A 7,332-nucleotide genomic window follows, 5' to 3' on the forward strand; every position below is an offset into this window, starting at 1 on the left:
TGTGATGATGCCAGCTCAGATCCACTGGGTTTGGCAGCACTGGGTCCTTGGGATACAAATAGACTCCTGGATATCTTTTTGTCAATTGAAACTGCTCTAAACAGTTAGATGACACTGGGCCTTGAACCAAAGTCCATGAAAATTAGTGGAAAGACTTTTGTTATCTTCATTGGGTTTTGTCTCAGGCCAGCAATGCTTAAAACACAGTAGGGCTCCCAATATTGCTCGCATCTGTGGAACTGACCCATTGTTAGCAACAGCGGAAACTGCAAATGTTTTGGTTTTGGACACTATAGAAAGTAACTGAGAAAGAGCCCTATAGAAAGTAACTGAGAAATACAGGACACCTGGTAAAATTGCTTGGATTTAAGCAAGTTCAATGGCAATCCATCAGAACTATACAGGACAAACATTTAAAATAACATTGTTGACTGGGCACCCACTAAAAAGACAAATCCATTATTATAACCAAAATAGATAAAAACTAAAAATGTATACTTACCATTAAGTGGTTATTGCTGTCTGCAAGGCCTGTCTTGTCCTCCTCTTGCTGTCCTCCAGAGAGTGGGTTGGTGGCATGAGAGAGACCTGCAGGAGGGGGCTGGGAGGTGAGGGAGGGCTGTGATATGTGGGTGAGCTTCAGGAGTCAGGGCTGGGTGTGTGTGAGGGAGGACTGGGGAACTCCTCCCCACTCTTGTATCACCCATATCCTAGGGGCTGCTGGCAACAGCACGTTGGCTGCCCAGTGCATGGGCTCTATTTAAAGAGCCTGGTCTCCCAGCCAGGTCTTTTAACTGCTGGCCCCTGCTGTTTAAAGACCCCACCAGAGCAGTTCTCAGGAGGCTCTTTAAAGAGCAGTTATCCAGTTTGCAACATGATATGGGACAATTTTCCTGTTTGTTTTTTTTTTTTTGTTTGTTTTTTTAAAGTCAGGATGCTCTCCAGGGAGCACAAATGACGGACAGTCCTGTTAAAAACAGGATGGATGGTCACCTTAGCCTGGACCACACCATCACTGTGTCGACCCCAGAACCAAGCTGGAGAGTATCTTGAAGGACACTGTGTACTGCCACTGTGCCAAAAGCCTGAAGCAGAAGTCGGATCAGGCAAGTCTTTTAAAATTACCTCCCAGAGGACTGGCAGCAACCACTTCCTCTCAGGGGCAGATTCACCCAGTTTGCTGACTGGTGGTTCATTCACCAGGCTTGGTTCAACTGCGTTCCACTGACTAGAGCCATCCTCCACAAGAATTGGGACAAGTGATGCAGGAAGCATGGCTGTGCCAGTGAAACACTACCCCACAGCCAGTGGATCTGCAAGCCCTGCTGCAGAGCCTGGCAGCTGTGACACATCGCCTAGGATTGCCTGGTAAGACACTTCCCACTACCATTAGGGAAGGTTGCTGTGAACTCCTCCAACCCCAGCATGGACAGCCAACTGTGACTGGACAATGTCATCAGCAAGGACAGGAAGATCATCAGGGTGGATGTCACTGTGCCCTTTGAGTACAGGACCCCAGCCTTCCATGCCGCCTGAGCCCAAAAGCTGGAGAAATATGCCCCTCTGGCTGACACCCTCAGAGCTAGGGGCTACAAGGTCCAACTTCATGCACTGATTGTCAGAGCCCTGGGTGCATGGGACCCTAGCAATGAGCAAGTGCCGAGAGAATCTGGAGTCAGTCAATGTTATGCCCGGCTGGTGCAGCAACTCATGGTATTGGACGCCATCAGGTGGTCAAAAGACATCTACAGAGAATGTCACTGGACGTGGGCAATACAAGGAAGGTAGAACAGGGCCACTGAAGAAAGGCACAGACAGGAAAGAAACTCAAATACTTCCCTGGTGGATTACCTTTTCCAATGGACAGCCTACCTCAAATTGTGACTTACTGAAGAACAATCTGCACTCATTGAAATACTCACTTTCCTCTACAAACTCTCTGTAAGATGTTCCATGAGTGATGTACCTGGATAGTCAATTGCTAGTATCCAAACAGTTTTGTTAAATGTTCAAATCTAAATCTCACTTCTTGCTGGTTATATACTATATGTAGCATATGACCCTTCAGCAAAATGTTTATTGTAGGTAATCCAGGCAAGACACCCAGAGTCTCTTTATCTCAACCCGTATATGATGTAATTTTTTTTTTAAAAAAAAGTTAGCTTCAATAAAGTTTTTAAACCTGTTCTATTTCCACTCCCCTTTTTGTTTCTCCATTTGTTTTTCTTTGCAGCCAATAGATCATTATTAAGGCTAAAGTAATACACTCTTATTTGTCTGTTTGTCTTGAATCCAAAGACTCCTGTGCTAAACCCGCTGCAACCTCCATCTGACAGAGATCCAGTTTCTTATCACTATCAGTTTAAGTCCTGAGTTTATTGGGGGCAAAGCTTAATACCCAAAGCTCCTCTGTTGTTACTGTTCTGTATTTGCTTTTGTTTGTTGCACATCCCTTTTATACCAGTGTGTTAGGAATGAGACAGAGATCACAGTCCCCAAGACAGTTTCTGCAGATTTCTGTAATGACTTAATAATAAGAAATGGACCAAATGTATGATACAGCAAACTCTGTTATATCCGACATTCTATCATCCATAACTCTCAGATAACTGGCATTTTAACCATAAGTACATTTTAGTTGTTTTCCATAAGTACAGTATAGTGAAAGTAAATACAAATAAATACAGTATAAGTTTACAGTGTACAATACTACTCTTGTTGATAACAAAAGTACTCTGCATACATCTGTTTGTTTCTTAATATCTAATCTTGTTTTTTGTTAGTGTTATGCATTGCTAGGTATACCTCTCTGTTATCCACAATATTTGAATATCCAGCAATCTCCTGGTCCCAGGCTGCTGGATATGGAAGAGTTTGCTGTAGCAGTAATTCTACAATCAGAAGTTTGTTTTATATTTAAACTAGACTTACCCAGCATTGCCTGGATCCTTCAGGACAGGGGATAGGGGTGCGTGGGGGGACAGGAGTTGGGGCAGGGCCTTGGGATATGTGGGGTCAGGGCAGAAAGCTGGGACTGTGAGGGGTCAAGAAGCAGGAACAGGATGTTGAGGAGGAGCTCAGAGCAGAGGTGGCAGGGGGAGATGGACTCAGGGCAGAGGGGAGGGAGTGGGGCTTCAGGAGTTAGGGCAGGGAATTGGGTGGAGGGGGAGCAGGCTTGGGACAGGGAAGGGGGTGGCCACCAGCTTGTCCCCAGGGCAGCCAGTGGTGGTGAGGCTTGCACACTCTGCCAGCCAGCGTGGCCCCAGAAGAGGGTGGGGCCTTCTCCTCACCCCCATCTGGAGAGATCCTTCTCCTTTCCCCCATACCCATCCAGCAGGGGCCTTTTCTCTACCCCACCCCCATCAGGTAGGGGGCTTTTCTCCTTCCCCCATCTGGTGGGGCTTTCTCCTCCCTTCCTTCACAGTCTGATACTGTAGCTAAGAGCTGGGAGGGAAGGGGTTTGGGTCAGGGAGGCCACTTAACCAGTCTGATGGTTGGCAAGATGGCAAGCCCCAGCAGGCTGCTTTCTTGGTGATATAAGCAGCCCTTAGCCCTTAGTGGTCACTCTGCAGTATAGCTCTGCTTCCTTTCCATGTTATGTGCCCAGGTTCCAGGCACATCCCAATTTCCTGGCACAACCAAACCCAACCTTGCCTTAAGTTAGGGTAAGAGGAAGCTGGTTACCAAATTTGGTGGTTCATACCAAATTTGGTAGTTTTAGCTCTTATGGTATTTTAGGAGCAGTTCTTGAACAAACGGACTGATAGGGGAACACAGGAATGGACTACTGGTCAGACAAATGCTCTTTCTCCCTCTTGTGTGGGATTATTAACCTTTTTTTTTTGAGTGAGCTGCATTCAGAGCTCATTAAAGTCAATAGCAGAAAACTGTGTATGTGCTCTTTGCAATGGAGACAGTGAAGAAGTGCTAAAAGATAGCAGGGAAATTGACAGAATAGAACTAGGTGGAGACTACAGGTTTATTTTTGTGTATGTGATACTGAATTTGCATTTACCTTTTATGCTGTTTTTCTGTTGTTCTCTTGTCTTTTCAAACAACAATGGAGAATATTTGCTATTCTGTCTTGTTCTAATGCCCCTTTACCTCAGGATTGATGAGCCAGAAAGGTGCCTTAGGTCTGGTTTTGTTCTTTCCAGACTTGTGCAGAACACAGCTCAGCCAGTCCAGAGGATCTGGACCATTGTTTGGTGTTGAATCCTGTAGGTTGGCATGTTCCATTTAAAGGTAAAAAATAGATTGTAATAGGTTGTTGTGTTGTGTAGTCTGCTTCCACTTCATCAGGTGTCTATAAAGTCCATTTTAAGCACATGGAAATGACAAATTTCCTTTTTTTTTTTTTCACTTATTCCTTCAATACGTTATTTGTCGGAAGATGATCTCTGCACCTACTGGTTGACAGGAGCTATGTGATCTTTTACGCAACCATAATGCTATCTATAGTGAGTGCTTATTACTTTCTCAGAACTGCTTACAGGATGCCCTTCTGACATTACATAGGGATCTCCAATTGCCCGGTCAGGCTCATTGGAAAATTGGTGGGGATTCAGTGTGTGTGCTCAGTGAATTCTTTGGCATCCTGAAGTGTTGAGTTTTAGGTAGTGATGTTTTAGAGACAAATTTTCAGTGGGGTCTTCACATGTATGCATGATTCTACACCTGAAAACCACTATGTGCACAATCTATATTGATATCAGGGGTACACATTGGGATAACCCAAAGCAGAGGATTTTACCCATGAAAGCTCATGACCTAATAAATGTGTTAGTCTTTAAGGTGCTGCAGGACTGCTTGTTACAACGTATTTGTGTATATCAGAAAGATTTAATCACATATATTCTATCGTTTACATCCATAAGTAATAGTGCATAAACATTTGCTTGCACAGGACTGCATGTGCAAAGGGGTTTGTGCACAGACTGCATACAGAATACTTGGCTCTTGAAATCATTGCTGTGCCTGAGCATATTGTATCTTTGGGTGAGAGAGCCAAGATGATGTTCGTCGTCTTTGCCCACACCTCTGCAGGAGTGAGAAAGGTGGCTAGATTTTTAGAACAGGATTGGTCTACAACAAAAGCTATTGAACACATCTACATGAGCAAGTTCTTTTGAAAGAAGGGGGCTCTTTGGAAAAATCCTAGAGTGTCTATACACAAAAAGTGTTCTTTTGAAAGAACTGCGGTGCTCCTTTCGAAAGCGCTCTTCTACTCTTGTTTCAGGAAGAACACCTTCTTTCAAAAGAAACTGTGTATAGATGCTCCACAGGGCCCTTCTTTCGAAAGAGGAGTTCTCATGGTGCTGTATTTTTAGAACCCTGGCCCGGTTTTTGGAAAGAGCAGGGGCTGCGTGGATGCTCTCTATTGAACAAGTGGATCAATCTTTCAATCTGCTTTTTTGTGTGTGGACACATTCTTTCTAAAGGAGTTTTTTGGGAAGATATCTTCCAGAAGAACTTCTTTTGCAGGATCTCTGAAGTGTAGACATAGCCATTGTGTGTGATTTCCCCCTTGCTCCACCTTTGCCAAAGATCTAGATCAGAAGTATTCTCAATTGCCTCCATGCAGAGATTGAGGGTAGAAAACCTACTTACAGCTGCTCTAAAACTTAATTTTGGGTTTAGGACAAAAAAGGAGCCGTGTCCAGGAGTGAGTCTCCCTCGCCTGTGACAGGGCTATAGTAACTTGCCTTCGGTTCATAGACAAGTCAGTGTTGAAAAACCTTGGGTTCAGTAAAGGTATTATAACATATGGAAATAGTATGTAAATAAGCACCCTACTCTCAAGACAGCTCTGCAGTTCTTCAACATGGATCTGACTTTCTCAGTTTGAGGCAGTGAGCAAACAAGCAAATCAGTGCAGGTTGATTTAAATTAGCAAGAAGAAACTTTATTTAAATAATCTTATCCTTGCATTTGTACTTGTCAGTAATTTTCTTTTGAAAAGCTTGAGCACTCTTTTTAGCAACTAAATTTAACTTTTTTACTAAATTTGGTACCTTTTTTTTTTTTTTGCTAACCAAAAGGATACACCGGGGTATAGCCACAAGTGTGCCTGAGTGGTCTATAGCCAGGTCCCCAAGGGGTGTAGCCAGAAGTGTGCCTGAGTGGTTTGCATCCAGGCCCCACGGCTCCCTTCATGCCCCAGTGCTTGCCCTGCTCTGCCAGGCCTTCCACCTAGGGACTAGGAGTGGTGTACAGGGGCTCGTCCTGCTCTGACTGGTGCTCTGACCTGGGAACAGGATGACGAACTATTCCTGCTGCATTTGGTGCTGCAGCTGGGGAGCAGGGGCAGTGGGCTTATCGTGCCCCAGCAGGCACTGCAACTGGGGAGTGGGGTCAGGCAGTGGAGACTTAGGCCGCTCCCCACAGCTCTGCAGATAGGGAGTGTAGTTGGGGCTCAACCTGTGAGCAGGGCTAGAGCCTATACTAGGACCTTGGTCCCAGGCTGAAGTGCTAGGCAGGTGGGAGGAAAAGGACAAGCTGCTGTGCACAAGTGAGCTGCCAGACTCACAGGGCCTCTGGGCAAAATATGAGGCACAGCTCTGTGCCCTAGAAGGGGCGTGGCATTAGGTAGAAGGGGTGGGGTATGGCAACTGGCCTTCAGCACTGCCTGCACAATGTCCCCTCACCTTGCCCACCACTATTTGGACTGTGCCACTGAGGATGCTCTGATGGCAACTTAAAGCGCTTGGGGCTCGGCCACTGCTGCACTAGTGTTGTTAGCAGCATCAGCCAAATCCTTGAACCCCTTTGAATTGTTAGGCCTGGCTCAACTGCCTTTTTCCCCCCTTTGTTGAGGGGCCTTCCTGTATGCAGATCCCGCTCTCTGGGTACATTTCTGGCTCTAGAACCCCAGGTCTCAAACCTGGGGAGTGTGGGAGGGAGATGGCCCCATTCCTCTTCCCACTCCCCATCATTGCTCACCCACCTCAAGTTGTGACCCTGTTAAGTGCTCCCTGTTGGCTGTGCCCCTGTCATGTGCTCCATGTGTGTTTATCTAACAAATTGTGTAGCAACACAAGTAAACTTTCAGGATGTGAGTAAATGGAAGCTCTGGCGTTACAAAAGGCGGCGGGGGAGGGGGCTTAGGCATGTGTTTATTGCATGGCAATTTGTCATCCATGTCCAGCCTTCTGGGGAACAACAAAAAGCACCACAGCATCTGCGACTCCTAATTCATACCCAGAAGCGTGGCCCTGTCGGGTTGGAGCATCCCCCATCACAAGCAGTCGTGGAGCACCTTAAGGATTAACACACTTGTTAGGTGATGAGCTTTAATGGGTAAGACCCAAGACCTGATACATGAAAGAATGA

This window comes from Carettochelys insculpta, chromosome 9, assembly GCF_033958435.1.
Source record: "Carettochelys insculpta isolate YL-2023 chromosome 9, ASM3395843v1, whole genome shotgun sequence".
NCBI lineage: Eukaryota > Metazoa > Chordata > Testudines > Carettochelyidae > Carettochelys > Carettochelys insculpta.